The sequence below is a fragment of the Trachypithecus francoisi genome, unplaced genomic scaffold (assembly GCF_009764315.1).
Source record: "Trachypithecus francoisi isolate TF-2019V2 unplaced genomic scaffold, Tfra_2.0 Lachesis_group10, whole genome shotgun sequence".
Lineage (NCBI taxonomy): Eukaryota > Metazoa > Chordata > Mammalia > Primates > Cercopithecidae > Trachypithecus > Trachypithecus francoisi.
In genome coordinates, this window is record NW_022681455.1 from 104,767,849 (window position 1) to 104,786,700 (window position 18,852).

Below are 18,852 nucleotides of genomic sequence, written 5' to 3' on the forward strand. Positions count from 1 at the left end.
GCAGAATTTTCTTCCTTTTAAAGGCTGAAAAATATTACATTATATGTCTAGACCATATCTATTTATCCATTTATAGGTCACTGAACATTTAGTCTATTTCTACATTTTGACTATTATGTATAAAGCTTCATCGAACACAGGAGTGTAAAGAAGACATAATAATGGCCAATAGGTATATGGAAAGGTGCTCAACATTATAGTCTTCAAGAAAATGCAAATTAAAACACAGTGAGATATCACCTAACATGTAGAACAACTATGATTAAAAGGATAAGAGAAAACAAATGTTGGTGAAGGTGTGGAGAAATTAGAAGCTTTGTGCATTGTTGGTGGGAATGTAAAATGATGCCACCACCATGGAAAACAGGATGGAAATTCCTTAAAAATTAAAAATACAGGCCGGGCGCGGTGGCTCAAGCCTGTAATCCCAGCACTTTGGGAGGCTGAGGCGGGCGGATCACAAGGTCAGGAGATCTAGACCATCCTGGCTAACACGGTGAAACCCCGTCTCTACTAAAAAAAAAAAAAAAAAACTAGCCAGGCGAGGTGGCGGGCGCCTGTAGTCCCAGCTACTCGGAGGCTGAGGCAGGAGAATGGCGTAGACCCGGGAGGCGGAGCTTGCAGTGAGCTGAGATCGCGCCACTGCACTCCAGCCTGGGCGACAGAGCGAGACTCCGTCTCAACAAAAAAAAAAAAAAAAAAAAAAAAAAATACAAAAAACTAGCCGGGCGAGGTGGCGGGCGCCTGTAGTCCCAGCTACTCGGGAGGCTGAGGCAGGAGAATGGCGTGAACCCGGGAGGCGGAGCTTGAAGTGAGCTGAGATCTGGCCAGTGCACTCCAGCTTGGGTGACAGAGCGAGACTCCGTCTCAAAAAAACAAACAACAAAAAAAAATTAAAAATACAATTGCCATATGATCCAGCAATCCCAATTCTGGTATATGCCCAAAAGAATTGAAATCACGATTTCAAAGAGATAAGTCTCCTTTTTCTGAGCAGCTTTTCATTGGATTGGTATCTTCTGGTTGGATTGGAGATTCTTAATGATGTGAGGGACAAAGAATTAGTATTTTCTAGTTCTCTCTTTCGAATTTTCTCTCTTCATAAAGTTTTCTGTTCTGGAAAGGATAAAAAGCAGGAAATTCGGTGTGCAGAAAAATAAAGAAATTGGTCTACTTAAGGTAAACATCAGGTTTCGCTTTTCTCAAAATTTATTTCATGTAGTATATATTCTCTTTCCCGGAAGAGAAATTAGTCAGTTGGAACCTATACAACGAGTCAGATATTTTAGGTGAGAGGATCCATTCACCGGTTATTAAACAAGAGCAAATATTTCACCAACAACTTAAGTGCACTTCACTTTACTTGTGTTTTCTGGTTCCACATGCCTTATCTTGAAACTTTTGTATCAACTTTTGCTCTTAAATCTGTTTTCATGTAAAGTAGGTTTTCTATATGACACCTGTAAACTCAAAAAGTAAATTAATTCAGAAATCAAGGCACGATTTGCCACTGTTAGAACTGTCAGGAGGAGAAGGTTTTTTGTTTGTTTGTTTGTTTGTTTTCGGGTTTTGGTTTATTTTGTTTTGTGTGTGTGTGTGTGTTTTCTTTTTAAAATTTCTAAAGTCTCAGCAGACTTATTGCAACTGTCAGGCTTTTTTTAGACCCACTGACCCTCATGTAAATAGTTGCTCACCTTTGAAATTTTAACACTCAGCAGAAATATAAACCTCAAAAGCTACAAAAAGAAATGTTGTTCTAAGTTAAGGACAATTGTTTCCCAATATAAACATGAAAGCATGATTAGATGTGGAGTACTTCCTAACTCCGCATGTAGATGAACTTAGAATTAAGACTGAAAACCCCGAAGAGACAAAGTCCTTAGGAGCACCAGATTTACATGTTTTCATAGTCAGCTTCTTAGATTCCTTGGGATTCTATAACAAAGTTCTAGAATTCACTTAGTGATTCCAAATTCCTAAAATATATTAATCTTTGGAATTTGATAACGAGAGATAAGAATTCCCAGGAATATTCAGGAATTTATGATATCATATATTCTGTATTTTCACAGCAGTTAAAACTATGTCTTAAAATAATATAATGAGCAGTTAAAAAAATGAATCTTCTTGTGACCGAATTGTATTAAATATCTCAGAGGATTTTTGTCAAAAAAATATAGAATATATACATGGTTCTTGATATAAACAAATATGATAAGATTATTTAAATAGTATGTAAAATTAATGCTGCCTAATATAAATATTTAATAACAAAAAACATGAAAGAAGGGACGCTTGTCACTCAATGAATGCAAAATAAAGTAATTAAACTTAAAATATAATAGTAGAGATAATTAATATTTAAAAGTTATTATCTTTAAAACTGAAAGTTCAAAATGCACAAAGACTGTCTCATAGCCTTAATTTCTTTTCTACAGCAAAATTTCCAGACGGAAAAATTTCTTTCATTTTGCACTGATGCTGGTTGATTTAGTATAAATTCACCCAAAATCACATTCATGTTTGGTGATATGATATATGTTGTTCCAATAAACAATTTTTTAATGAAAAATATTTTTTGTTTATTTCTCTTAATTTTAATTTTTCCATAAAAATATGGACTGCTTTTTCTACTTCAGATTTTAGATCAGTTTCTAATTTTATCTTAGAGTATTCCACAGCAACATTCATATATTATTTTTGCATCTATTCTCTAGCAGATTAACATTACATAGTGAGTATTGAAACACCGGGAAATCCCAGTGAACATTATTGAGTTGTATTTGAATAAGATACCATGCAGCACTCCTAGACAGGCTAACAGTACTACCCATAAATTTGTGTTTACATTATCACTTTAAAAATTCATTTTGCCTCTAAAAGTTTTTACTTTTTGGAACACCACTCAAAGATTTGCTTAAAGCATACCATGAGTCTAAAGTAATTAATATTTAACTGATTTGCATGCATAACTCATCTTTGGCAGCCATAGATAGTGCCATAAACATTCACTTATAACATGGCAACAGCTATGAGGAAGTTAAAATTACCAGATTGTTATTGCTTATTTCCTATGTACTCCTATCCTCCTGGTTCCCAGAAATGTTGTCCACTTCATTTTATTTTATTTTATTTTATTTTATTTTATTTTATTTTGAGACGAAGTCTCGCTCTTGTCACCCAGGCTGGGGTGTGATGGTATAATCTCGGCTCACTGCAACCTCCACCTCCCGGGTTCAAGCGATTCTCCTGCTTCAGCCTCCCGAGTAGCTGGGATTACAGGCACCTGCCACCATGCCCAGCTAATTTTTGAATTTTTAGTAGAGACAGGGTTTCACCATGTTGGCCAGGCTGGTCTCGAACTCCTGATCTCAGGTGATCCGCCTGCCTCGGCCTCCCAAAGTGCTGCACTTCATTCTTCAATTCCAATATTGCTGTTTCAGCTGTTGCTTTCTACTTGTTACCAACTGCATCGTTTAATCTAGTGACGTTTCCATATTGACTGTGAAGCCGTTATTTTCAAAGTGTAATTATAATGTATATTTTTAAATTTTGCTAAATAAACTTTTCCTCAGAAATCAGTGGCACAATAATACAAAATACAATATTCATGCCATCAGAGTCCCAGAAAAAGACAGGAAAGAGTTTGATGTTTAAAAACAATGAAGAGAAATAAACACACCAATTCAAGGAGCTCAGTGAAATCTAAGTAAGTCCTTCAAAAATACATGCCTTGAAATATATTCAAACTGCTGAAAACTGAAGACAATGAAATACGCTTTTTGTATAGCCACAGGAAAATAAGCTATAAGGAATAACAGTCCCAATGAATAAAGATTTCTTATCACAAACCTAGGAGGCTTAAAAAAGTGACTACACTATTATGGTGGTTAAAGAAAAATAAGAATCAAAAAAATAAAATAAAATGAATAAACCAGAGAAAAACATGTTAACCCAGAATGCTATGTCCAGTAAAATTATATTTCAGAAATGAAGCTGAATAATGGCATTTTCAGTTTGAGAAAAACTGACAGAATCTGTTACCATCAGTCTTTCTATCAAATTATCAGCAATGGATGTACTCTCTATAGAAAGAACTAATATCAGAAGGAAACTTATGGGAATAAAGAAAGAGCAACAAAATGACAAATATCTTGGGTAAATATAATAAACTATTCTTCTCCTTTGAGTTATCTAAAATGTTTGACAGTTGAAACCAAAAATGAGCCAGGCCCAGTGACTCATGTCTGTATTCCCAGAACTTTGGGAGGCTAAGGTGGATGGATGACTTGAGCCTAAAAGTCTGAGAACAGCCTGAGCAACATAGTGAGATCTCATCTTTATCTTTTAAAAATAAAAATTTTAAAAAAGAAAGAAAAAATGATAATATTATCTGATAAGGTTTTCTATAAATATATATATAGCTATAATATATATAAAAAATTATAACAAAGAGGAAAGTAAAGACATCTGTATGGTGGTGAGGTTTTGATATCTCAGTTGAAGTTATAACATGTTGATACTAACTATACTGTAAAAATATTAAGACTCTATATCTCAATCATTAGAATAATTTTAAAAAACATTAAAAAGTCATAATCAATAGAAAAATTAATTGGCAATACTAAAAATATTAAAATATTCCAAAAATATAGGAAAGTAGAAAAAAAGAGAAAACGCAGAAAACCAGTAATAAAATTATAGATTTGATCCAAACATATCAAAATGTAAAGTATCTAAATATAACAATTAAAAGAAGGAGATTGTGAGGATCAATTTTATTTCCTTTTAATTTTATTTTTTAAATTTTTTTATTGTTTTGAAACATAGTCTCACTCTGTCACTCAGGCTGGAGTGCAGTAATACAATCATTGCTTATTGCATCCTTGAACTCCTGGGCTCAAGTGACCCTCCCACCTCAGCCTCCCAAGTAAGTGGGACTACAGGCATGTACCACCACACCTGCCTAATCCTTTTTTAAAAAAAAAAAAAATTTGTAGAGATGTCATCTCTCTGTTTCCCAGGTTGTTCACAAACTATTGGCCTCAAGCAATCTTCCCACCTTGGCATCCCAAAGTGTTGGGATCACAGGCATAATAAGTCACTGTGCCTAGCCCAAGAATGGATGCTAAAATAAAGATATGACCCAACCATACGCTATCTATAAGAAATTCACTTCAAGTCAGACGCAGTGGCTCATGTCTGTAATCCCGGCACTTTGGGAGACCAAGGCGAGGGATCACTTGAGTCCAGGGGTTCAAGACCAGCCTGCGCAACATGGTGAAATCCCATCTCTACAAAAAATTAACTGGAATATGTTACCACCAGTCTTTCTTTCTCAAGCATGGTGGGCATGGTAACATGTGCCTGTAGTCTCAGCTACTTAGGAAGCTAAGATGGGAGGATCACCTGAGTGCAGGAATTTGAGGCTGCACCACTGCAGTCTAGTCTGGGTGACAGAACAAGACTCGGTCTCAAAAAAAAAAAAAAAAAAGGAAAGAAAGAAAAGAAAAAATAAATTCAATTCACTTCAAATATGATGATATAGGTCAAATAAAAGACTAACAAAAAAAAAAAAAGAGATACTATGCAATGCTAATCCTGAGAAAGATGGAGTACTTACCTTAATACCAGAAAAGAAGACTTCTAGCCAAAGAAAATTACTAGAAATAAAAAGAGGCATGGCAAATAATAAAAGAATTGACTCCCTAAGAATAAAAAGTTATTATACCTCTCTATAGAGCTTCAGATTATACAAGCATAATCTAACCGAAATGAAAAAAGAAATAGATTAATCCACAATAATTAGAGATGTAAACTCTTTCACTTAGTAAAAAGAAAAATGAATATTAACAAAATCAACACTAGCATCAGAAAACTGAGCAATACCATTGATCCACTGGCTCTAACTGATATTTATACAGCATTTAACTGAACAACGAAACAATATGCATACAAGTATACATGGAACTTACACCAAGAAAGATAATATCTTGGGTAATAAAACTAATCTTAATATTTTTTAAATAATAGAAATTATATGTTATGTTATTGGATTACAATAAAATTTAATAAGAAAGCAGTAACAATCATTTACCTTATTAAAGCCTTATATTGACACTTGTATTTTTTTGTTTGTTTATTTTAACAGAGTCTTGCTCTGTCACCCAGGCTGGAATGCAGTGGTGCAATCTCAGCTCACTGCGACCTCCACCTCCTGAGTTCAAGTGTTTCTCCTGCCTCAGTCTCCCAAGTAGCTGGGATGACAGGCATCTGCCACCACACCTGGCATTTTTTTGTATTTTTAGTAAAGATGGTGCTTCACCATGTTGGCCAGGCTGGTCTTGAACTCCTGACCTCAGGTAATCCACCCACCTCAGCCTCCCAAAATGCTGGGATTACAGGCGTGAGCCACCGTGCCTGACCAACAGTTGCTTTCAAAATCCCATTCATGTAAAGCAGGTTTCCATGCAGTACATAAAGTCTCAAAAATCTCCTACGAAATATTACCGAATAAGTAATATTTGATAACATAAATAATATAGATAAAACAGAATTACATATATATGATTATATATATAAAGAGAATTATATATATATAGGATTAAATACATATATTTAAATAAAACTATAACCAACTGTGGTTTTTCACAAGAATGAAAGTCTCGTTTAATACGTGAAAAAAAAAATTATCTCACTATATAAACAGTCTAATGAAGAAAATCCGCATGGATCTTACAAATTCATGCAGAAAAAGTAATTGACAAAATTCAACATCTATCCTAATGAAAATTCACAGAAAATTATAAATAGAGCTTCTTCAACTTGATAAAAGCCTATTTTGAGAGCTACAAGCTAAAATGCGATTCTAGTGCCAGAGATTAGCAACCCTGTCTTAACGAAAATGAATAGAAGCTGAGCATGTGTTTACAGTGTGTCTTTCATGAAATACTTCTTTTACCTGACTGATGGCCTAAAGCCTAATTGTCCTGCTAATGACCAGGACTTCCTCACCCAGAAAACTTGATTATGCTGGCAGATGCCCTTGGGGCTCTTGTCTGATATGTGTCCAGTAATACCTGCCTAACTGTTGCTTTAGTGTTAGGGCCCCGCCTTGTGTTCTCCCTGACATGCCACGGTAAACCTAGCTTGGGGATAGCCCCCAGTTCTTCAGATGGAAAGTGAAACTTCAATACACTACCACAATAGAAAGAACATTCAAATATTTTTATCTACAGATTCTGAGCAGGCAGGGCACAATGTGTTGGGAGGGCAAATGTCAGGGTTACCAGGTTACATGAGGCAGGAATGAAGCGTCAGGCAGGGGTAGAAAGAGAGAGCATTGCAACTAGCAAAATACATACATAGGGAATAGGATGTGGGTCACTTTAAATTTGAAGGCAAATGATTCAATGGCTCCTTTGGAGGAAGCAGCAGAAAAGCGAGGAGCCCAGTCTGCCAGGTGGGAAAGATGTCTCTAAGTTCTTATCTCCTGTCATAGATCTAGTGTTCTATTTCTAATATCTAGGCAGTAGGCTGTGCTGTGGCATTCTTATTACAAGGGCACCTACAAGAAAAACTATATCTATCCTTATACTTAATTATGAAAGACAAAGTTATTTCCCCCTAAGTTCAAGAACAAGGTAAGGATGTCTAGTCCCATTAAATATGTCATTCTTATTAAACAGGAAGCTAGAGCTAGTGCAATAAGACAATATATACTTTTAGGCCGGGCACGGTGGCTCACACCTGTAATCCCAGCACTTTGGGAAGCCGAGGTGGGCGGATCATGAGGTCAGGAGATTGAGACCATCCTGATTAACACAGTGAAACCCCATCTCTACTAAAAATACAAAACATTAGCCAGGGGTGGTGGCGGGCACCTGTAGTCTCAGCTACTTGGGAGGCTGAGGCAGGAGAATCGCTTGAATCCGGGAGGCGGCGCTTGCAGTGAGCTGAGATTGCCCCCTGCAGTCCAGGCTGGGTGACAGAGTAAGACTCCGTCTCAAAAAAAAAAAAAAGGACAAGATATACTTTTAAAAACGCATACGGATTTGGAATGAAGAACTAAAACTGCCACTGTTTGCGGGTGACATGATTGCCTAAGCAGAAAATCATAAAGAACATAAAAACAAAATAAAACAATAAAAGAATAAAATCTTTCAGGGTTATTAAGTGACATTAACAAAGTGAAAGATGCATGACTAAAACACAAACATCTACATTTCAATGTACTACCAATGCAATTTATCAATATAGGTGCAAGTTAAAAAATGTAAATATTTAAAATACTTCTAGAAAAAGATTTAAATTAGCTCCAAGATAAAACTCATTAATAAATGTATAAAACATATCTAGAAAGTATATTCTGAAAAGTTCAAGACACATGAAACAAATCAAAGAAGACCTTAATAAATAAAGATGCATACCCTTTTCATGGATTGAAAGACTCAAATGTCATCTTTCCATTTTTTTTTTGCAAATTTATTTTTATTGATTTAGAGAAGCTCATTCTAAAATTTATTTCAGAAAGCAATGGAACAAGAAGAAGCAAAACAACTTCGAAAAGAAAAATAATAAAGTTAAAGGAATCATATTACCCAACTTAAAAATATTTTATTTTAAATTTAACGTTTTTTAAAAGATACTGTTAAAAAATGAAATGATAAGCTATGGAATGAGAAAATATATATTCAAATCACATGTCTGACTTAAAGACTTGTATCCAGAATATATAACTAAGTCTCAAAACTGAATAACTAAACAGGAAGAAAACAAATGGCCCATTAATACATGGCCAAGAAACTTGAATAGATAATTCACCAAAAAGGGTATCGTTGTCAAAAAAAATATTTAAAAGATGTTCAATTTGTTAGTCATTAGATAGACGCAAATTAAAAACATGGCATACCACTGCACACCTATTAGAAAAGCCATGAAAAATACCGTGAGTATAAATTGCACACAAGGATGTGGAGTAAGTTGAACCCTTGTATGTTATATATGTGGAGAATTGCTAAACATTCTTAAGCCATAGCAGATTCCCCATCTATTGTCTAAATAGCTTTAAAACAAAACAAAATTTAAAAACATTGCTAATGTAAAGAATCTTAAAATATTACCAGATCCTTTCAAATATTTACTTGTCATTTCATTTAATTTCTCTATTTTATCTCTAAGAAAGTTGAGGTGGTCTTCTGAATTTGTTTGCCTGTATGTGTTTATTTGTTTTGCTTCAATGATACAATGATACAATGACCAAAGACAAGAGAGTAAATCTTGTCTTTGAGAAATGGAAATAGAGAAACATCAATAATACATTAAAAGAGAGTAAAGAAAAAATAAATTATTTTATATTTATATTTATTTATTCCATAAACACTTAGTGGCACATACCCTGTCCCCAGCAAGATGTTAGTCACTAGGAATTAAGACAACAAACAAATAAAAACCAGTCAGAATGCCTGCCTTCAAAGGGTTCTTTGTCTATAAAAGACACCAAAAAGTAAGTCTATGATTAAAGTATACAGTGGTGTGGGTTACAGTAGAATTATCCACAACATTTGATAGATACACAGAAAAGGGACCCAAAATATAGTCTCAAGGTATGTTTGAGACTTGGAAGATAAGTAGGAGTGAGCTAACAGAACACCACAGGAAGGCTATATATACCAAGCCCAGGAAACGGGCTCAGATTTTTGTTAAGTGCGGCACATTCAAGAAAATGCAATTAATTTCATATAGTGAATGCACGGAGAAGTGGGAAGAGAGAGGAACCTCAGCAAGACAGCTGGAGCCAGTAGATAATGGAACTTGTGTTTCATATCAGGGAGAGTAAATCTAATGCTTTGGTCCTGCCTTTTATTAACTCTAAAACCTAATCAACATCTTTGGAAATTCAGTGTTCAAAACTAGATTAAAACTATAGCTTTCTAGTTATGGGTGTGGGGAGGATTGGCAAAACAGTAAAACCAACAGCGTTTCTAGCTGGTATTCCCTAAGTATCCTCCCTAGCCAAGGTTTGGAAACTATTGCAGGAATAATTGGGTAATAATAATGGGACATTCAGAAGAGAAATGGTAATATCAGATTTACACTGTGGAGAGAATAGTATACATAAACAAGGGCAGTATTCACAGAGAGGGAAATCTCTGAAAAAGACAAAATTAAAAACATTCTTTGGATTTAAGTGATTACCAATGTATGCCACTGTAACATATATGGGCATGTGGGTGCCATAATATGAGACATTTTACATTTTCAAGTAAAGTATGGAGTGCTTAAATTAAGTTTTCCAACTTCATGGCAATGCAGAAGAGAGCTGACCTAAAATGTTAACAATTACGCACTGAGTTAACATCACTGAGAATAACATACCATTTTTTACTATAGCACACTTCTGTGACTCCTGGTCACCAAAATGTGTGGAGATTCATCCCCACCACCAATCAATCAATTCTGCAGCAGATGCTCCAGAGGACATAATTTGGGTGTCCTCTAATTCAATTCAATTCTCACACTTCCTGCAGAGAAATAGCATCAGATCCAATAAGTTGAGGGCTCAGTCTCACAAGATTGCTCTTCAATTCAGAAGCCAGTCGCAACCACAGATTTTGTCTATGCTTCTGACTGACTGGCTATAAATCAAGGCTCCCTCCACCCCATCCTTGGGTTAAATTAATTTGCTAGTAAGCCTCACAGAACTCAGGGAAACAAGTACTTACTTCTGTTTACTGGTTTATTATAAAGAATATTATACAGAATACAGATGAACAATCATTGCATAGAGCTAGGTATATGGGAAGGGGTACAGAACTTCCCCGTCTTGCCACCCTCCAGAAACATTCATGTGGTCAACTATCTAGAAGCCCATCCAAACTCAGTCCTTTGGATGATATTGCCTAGGCATGAATGATAACGTCATTGGCCATTGGTGATCAGTTCAACCTTCAGCCCCTTTCCCCTCCACAGAGGTTCAGGTATGGGTCTGAAAGTCCCAATTCTCCAATAATACCTTTTTTTCTGGTCACCAAGCCTCATCTTGAAGCTATCTAGGGATCCCCAGTCAACAGTCATCTCATTCGCATGCAAAACACACTTGTCACCCTAGAAAGTCCAAGGATTTTAGTATCTGTATGTTAGAAAACTGGAAAGAAGACCAAATATATCTTTCACAATATTATATACATACATTCTTTATCAGAACACATTGATCATAATAAATTGTTTAATGAATAATATACTTCAAATTTTTGTTTGGAAGGAGAAAAATCAGCTCTTTCAACAATTCCTAATCAGGGTTTCTCTGTGTTCTGCAGGAATATTCATGTATTGCAAGTTTCCCAGGGATATGTACGCACATTTGAATTTGATGAGCTCCAAGTCTAGACTGTCACCTGGTTGAGAGCTCAGTCTCTGTCTTATACATTCAAACATTGCGTATGTCTCTTACAGTGTTAAATGGAAGAACAGATTTGGGTAACGTTTGCGGTTTTAACTTTTACAAATAATGGAAATGAGATTGAGAGAGGTTATGAGGCTTGTCTAAAGGCACATAGTCCTGCAAAGTTCTCCTGAGATTCAAACTAGGTTACTTTACCTGATACAATGACCAAGGAATCCACTAATGAAACTGTCTTTGGAAAATTATGATAATCAGAAAAATCTGATATGACTGACTCCATCTTGCTTCTAGCCTCACAGGCTAGCCTGTCTTTGCTCATGCATGGGCGTGGGGCAAGCTAATTTGGGAGAAAATTTAGTTTATAGTTTAAATAATAGCACTTTCCAAAAACTAAACTGCCCTTGAAAAACTAAGAAAGGCCACAAGTTAAGAAGATGAGAGGGGCCTGAATTTTACTAAGATGTAGGTGTGGTCAAATGATGACTAACAATACAAATAATTTATTCTAGAGATCACAAGATTTACAACTTCCTCAATTACTCCTGCAGATAACATCACTATTCCTAATATTGGCCTTATGAGATGTCTTTTTAGATTTTTGCATTTATGAAAACCAGATGGCCTCACTTGGACTCACTGACCGGTCCTATGGCCCCCACCCAGGAACCAACTCAGTGCAGGAAGACAGCTTTGACTCCCTATGATTTCATCTCCAACCCAAACAATCAGCACTCTCCACTCGTTGGACTCCTACCCACCAAACTATCTGAAAATTCCGAACTTCTGGACCTTTAGGGAGATTGATTTGAGGAATAACTCAATCTTTGGCTTGGCGTGGTCGCCCTCATGTCAATTACACTCTCTTTACTGCAATGCCATGGTCTCTGTGAACTGATCTGCTTTGTGCAGTGGACTGAAGGAACTCTTCAGGTGGTTACATTAATATTCTTCTTTACACACCCCCCAACCCAGAGACCCTGTTCTGTATTCCCCTGTGGATATTTCAAGTCTTTCATGGGGACAATGTATACTTAGATGAAAAGATTACTTTTAACATTTAATACATAGTGAATAATGTTGGTTGAGTTTATTTTTGTTGTTCTTGTTGTTTGAAAAACACTCAGGGGTAGTAAGGTGTACGTGTGTATATAATAGGGGTAGGATATCAAGGCAAGGGAAATGACCTGCTCTGAAATTGTCATTTGCCAACAGTTTCAAGTTCTGTTCATATCTAATCTAATTGCTTACTGTAACTGAAGCCCAGAACAATAATTCCAGTTTTACGTGATGCTTTCCCTTTGGTCTCTTGAGAGGTGCAAAGGATTTCTGAGAGTGGGAATAAACAGATGTCCAGAAGAAGTAGGAGATATACCAAAGGGGTGCACCCAAAGGATTTGAAGCATCTAACCAAGAGATGACTCTTTCTAGTGAGTTGATTTTGTAATGTGCAAATGTGGATCAATAATTCCCATTTATATCCTAATTGGGGTGTGAGGCTCCCTGAGGTTTTCATCAGCTCTTGGACATTTGTTCTCCTGTAATTGAGAGTAAGTGCTGAGATTTTTTTTCTGATTCAAATCAGATTGACAGAGTATCTCCAAAAAAATCCCCTGACCTGCTTAGAGTTAGGTGATAAATAATTAAGATGTTGGGAGAGATAGAAAGCCTCTTACCGTGCCTGATCCTTTCAAAAGGCAGTGGGTTTTCAGATTGTAAGTCTCTGTGAGAATGTTCTAATGTTCTTTTCTGATGACTTAGACCTAGGAGAGGATCAGTAGGAAGTAAAGCAATTATACTCATTGTGTAACTTAATGACATAATGTAATGTGTCTGCTAAATGGATGTGAATATATGTGGGTTATTAAAGCAAGGTTATGGATCTGAAGAAAGCAATAACCAAACTTTAAAACATTTATGACAATATTTAACAAGCTAATATTAAACAGACTTTTAAGGAGTTTCAAGCAACTTCATGTAATAAATGGAATTAACCAAAAAGAAACAGCAGCTCCAAGGAGTATCAATCCAATCAATCTTTTTCTCATTTTGTAATAATTTATTTGTATTTTTCTCCCAGACACTGTGAACATATGTGTTTATTTCTGCTTTGATGTACTGGAACTCATTACCAAGGGGCTTTTTTTTCTAAATATCTTCTGAAATATTCATACAAATCATAGACTTAAAACAATAATGCTTGTAAATTAACTTCTATTTTATTTTTTTCCTGTACTTAAGTTCAAGTAAATTCTAATCTCAGCATCTAATTGTGGTTCTGCTAACGGGGATGGGAAGACTATCTCAAGGTTTAGAGCTCCCCATATGTGCTGTAAATTTGACATTTGTTTCAAAATACTGTTTTTGATGCATATGCAGCACATAAACAATTTGTAGAATAATGTGACCTCCTTACATATTGATAGCATTCACTATTGCTGATATTGTGGAGTGTTGATACCATACACTTGCTCTATGACAAACTGAGATTTTTGCTTTTAATGTAATCCACAAGTAAAGAAAGTACTGTAAAATTGTGGATTCTTAAAATTTGTTTTAATGGTGAAAAAGATGTACAACATAAAATTTATCATTTTATTCATTTTAAGTGTATAGTTTGGGGGCTTTAAGTATACTCACATTGCTTTGTCACCATTTCCATCATCTACCTTCAAAACATTTTTAACGTTTAAAACTAAAACTCTGTAACCATGAAACAGTAACCCCTCATTCCACATTCTCCCTATCTCCTGACCACCCCATTCTAATTTCAGTCTTTATGATTTTGATTACACTAGGTAACTCAGGTAAGTGGAATCATAGAGTATTTGTCTTTTTGTGACTGGCTTATTTCACTTAGCACAATGTCCTCAGGCTTTATCCATGCGTATGTCACAATCGAATTTCTTTTTAAGGCTGAATAATATTCTACTGCCTGCATATACCACATTTTGTTCATCCATTCATCTGTTGATGATGAACATTTATGTTGTTTTCACATTTTGACTAATGAAAATAATGCTGCTGTGGACAAGGGTGTACAACATATGTGTTGGGGTTTTTATTTTTTCTATTTGGTTATATACCCAGAAGTGGGATTCCTGCGACATTTTGTAATTCTATGTATAATTGTTTGAGGAATAGCTATATCATTTTTTTGCAGTTACTGCCCTATTTTAGATTCCCACCAACGATGCAGAGGGTTTCAATTTCTCCATATCCTTGACGACACTTATTATGTTTTGTTTTGTTTTAAATAAATCCATGCTAATGATGCGAACTGATATGTCACCGTGATTTTGACTCACATTTCTCTTATGATGAGTGGTGTTCAGCATCGGTCTTTTCCTGTATCCATTGACTATTTGTCTGTTTTTAGAGAAAAGTTTATTCAAATTCTTTGATAATTTTTAAAAATAACCTTGGAGTTTTTGTTGTTATTGAGTAAAATTATGTTCTTAATTGGATTTTCCCCCACTTAGTGTTTGTAAATTCATGGCTTTGAACTTTATTCAAGTGTCTTTACAACAATAAATGAGGTTTCTCTACATACATTTTCATGGGTTGCCTCTTTGCATCTTTCAGCCTGGATTTACACAATTTACTAAATGCACTGGCCCATAACATAATATAAGCTGAGCTGAACTCTTATCTGCAGATTCGTAGAAAAATGAAATAAGGTCAAAACGGCCAATCCAGGTACCTTTTTTTTTTGATGGAGTCTCACCCTGTCGCCCAGGCTAGAGGGCAATGGCACGATCTTGGCTCACTGCAACCTCCGCCTCCCGGGTTCAAATGATTCTCTTGCCGGCCACCATGCCCAGCTAATTAATGTATTTTTCATAGAGACGAGGTTTCGCTATGTTGGCCAGGCTGGCCTCAAACTCCTGACCTCAGCCTCCGAAAGTGCTGGGATTACAGGCATGAGCCACCACACCCGGCCCAGGTACTTCTTATAATCCACAATTTACTCCAAAGGAGCTAAAAGAAAGCTACCGATTATTAGTTGTGTCTTAACAAAAATACAGAGCTGATGTTGTCAGAAGCATTGGAACCAGAGCAACTTCATCTTGAATAGGGGCCGGGTAAAATAAGGCTGAGACCTATTGGCCTACATTCCCAGATGGCTAGACATTCTAAGTCATAGGATGAGATAGGAGGTCAGCACAAGATACAGGTCATGAAGACCTTGCTGATAAAACAGGTTGCAGTAAAGAAACCGGGTAAAACTCACCAAAACCAAGGTGGTGATGACAGTGACATCCGGTTGTCCTCACTGCTACACTTCCACCAGCACCGTGACAGTTTACAAACGCCATGGCAATGTCAGTTAAGTTACCCTACGTGGTCTAAAAATAGAGGGCATGAAAAATCCACCCCTTCTTTAGCATATCATCAAGAAATAACCATGAAAATGGGCAACCAGCAGTCCATGGGGCTGCTCTGTCCATATAGTAGCCATTCTTCTATTCTTTTTCTTTCTTAATAAACTTGCTTTCACCCTATGGACCCACCCTGAATTGTTTCTTGCACGAGGTCCAAGAACTCTCTCTTGGGGTCTGGATCAGGACCCCTTTTTGGTAACAATGTGATGTAAGATGCAGTTTACCTTAGAAACAATAGAGTTGAATTTGGTTTAAGATGATATATTAATAGCAAAACACAAGTTAACAAGTAGCAGACACCAGATGCATAGAGCCTATTGCTTCTTTGATATCTCCAATTAGATGTCCATCCGAAAAGCAGGAGTAAAATCATACTAAACTCACCCTTTCCCTCCAAATCCTGCCGTTCATTTCAGTTCTCTCCACCAGGTAATATGGCTCCTACCCACGCATGTACTGGAGGCCAGAGCTTGGCAGGTGTCATCTCATACTCCTCCGCATGCTCTTGTCTCCCTCCCCATTCAATCCAGGTATGAATTCTACCCCATATATAGCTCACAAATGTATCAATGTCTTTCCATTCCTTTTGGTATTTCCATGTCCTAGGCCATCTTGACTGGAATACTGGGACAACTACATGACTGGAGATTCTGATTTCATTTTTATCTCTTTCCAACCTATTTTCTGTATCATAAATCTTCCTGAAACACAAACTTGCTAATGTCTTTCTCTTATCTCATACATATTTATGAGGTTCTTGTTCCCCTTAGGATGCAGTCAAAAGCTCTGATTTAGCTTGAAAGGCCCATTAGGATCGTGTCGTGCACATTTATCTCTGTATACTCTTCTTTTCTCTCTTCCTTATTTTGTCCCACCCTGTAGCCTTAAGTAAATTCCCCAAATGCATGTTCTGAACTTTAGAGCTTTGCTTATTTCATCATTTGTTTCTGGAACACACTTGACCCCTTTGAGCTTTGTAAGACTGACTTCTACTTCCGTTAGAGTAGGCAGATAGCTGGAAGCCCCCAAGAAAAGGGAAAAGTCTGAAAAGTCTCATACCCCTGGGACCACTGATACCTGCATGCTAGTTATAAACAGAGAGGAGCGGAAATACCCGAGCAGAAAGGATTGCCCCTTAAGATGCTCAGTAATCACTCCCTCTGTAGTTACCCTAACTGAATGTAGGTTATATGCTCCTAAGGAGGGCAAAGGAGAAATTCCTAAGATACACTCAGGGGTAATAAGTGCAGATTTAACCACTATGCGACCTTTTTGGGGTGGCAATAATGAGCAACGCAGCCAGTAGGTAGGATTCCTAGCTAGCAACAGCCTGCACATGCGCACCAACTAAGAGTGAGGGTGCGGTCCCACAGACCTGGGGCAGGAACTAGGAGGGGAGTAAGCAGGAGCAGAAAACCTAGACAAAGAAAAAGGCGGAAACTTAAGACAGAGGTGGGAACGTCAAGAAGGGGTCTGACATAATAAAAACCCAGTGCAGAACTCTCAAGCTGCTGCTGGCTCAACCCCTTCCGCGGGCGCTCTGCTTCAGTTTTGCAGAGTGTACCGTCCCCTCAAATAACTCTCCGCTATTTTCCTTCAGTAAATTCTCTTTTTGGCAAAATCAGTCATTTGGCAGAATGCTTTCTCCAAGAGGACAAAGAACCGAGGATTCCTGCACTTCCTGGTCACACTTGTATACCAATTGTAAATTTAGAAGAAATTCTTTGGTTATCTTTTCTTGACTCTTAAATCTGGATAAAATGCCCTAACTCTCTGCTTTCACTCCCCCAGTAATTTTCCTAAAGTAACTCATCACATTGTACTCTTTTATCCTCTTAATTCATATGACCTTCCACCAGGTTGAAATTCCATGAGGGCAGGCAACTCATCTGTTTTGCACATAGTTTGATTCAATACCCTAACGCGATTCCCAAGCATTAGGTTAGGGAACATTAATTCCTTATTTCACTGCGTCATCCCCCACAAAGTTGATATGTTGAATTTCTAACTCCTTATAACTCAGAATATAACTGCATTTTCAGATAGGGCCTTTAGAGAGGTAGTCAGGTTAAATGAGGTCTTATGAATGGACCCTAATTTAATATGACTGGTGTCCTTAGAAGAAGAAAAGAAATCAGCCATGCAAGTATACAGAGAAAAGATGATGTGTGGACACAGTTAGAAAGAGCTGTCTGCAAGCCAAGGACAGAGGTCTCGGTAAACCAAACCTGCTAACACCTTAATCTTGGACTCTCAGCCTCCAGGGCTGTGAGAAATAAATTTGTTATTGAAGGCACGTGGTCTGTGGTATCTTGCTATGGCAGCCCTCGTCGAATAATATACTGGTAAATGTAGACAGTTAACAAAAATCTGTTGAATAAATGAAATTTAGAAAGCCATAATCAAGAAAGATTTTCATAGAATTTTAATTAAACTTTGCAGTGATTATTTTAATAACACAAGTTTTCCACAAACTTTGAGTAATTTACTCTGCTATATATTTTTCTGTTATAGCAATCTTGTAAGTTGGCCATAATTACCTCCAATTCTCAGGTGAGGAAACTGAAGTTCAAGGAGTTTAACTGAATTATCTGAGGATATTCAATTAGTAATAAAGTGAAATTTCAAAGTTCTGGTTTTGAATTACTGATTCTATGTTCAGCATATTGTTATAACATAATGTTAATACCTCCTAAATCATCTCTTCTAATCATGTTTACTTTATTTTGGTATCCTTATAAACAATGCAATAGCATTATTTCCCATATGTACCTATTTACATTATTGTGAAAATTTGAATTTAAATATGATCTTGGGGTATATCATACTTTAGGAAACCAATAAATTATCCTTGAGAAATAGGATTTCCTCAATGTTTGGTCTAAAATTGGCTTGAGTCTACAAAGCACTAATTGATGAATTTAGAGAGTTCACATTAAAATGACAGTTTAAAAAGTATATTTTGATGTGTTAAATGTCATACAATTAATACACAAGAGTTCGTGTTAAAATAAATTAACTATTCTTACAGCACATATTTAAACCCATCTCTTTGCAGTATGATAC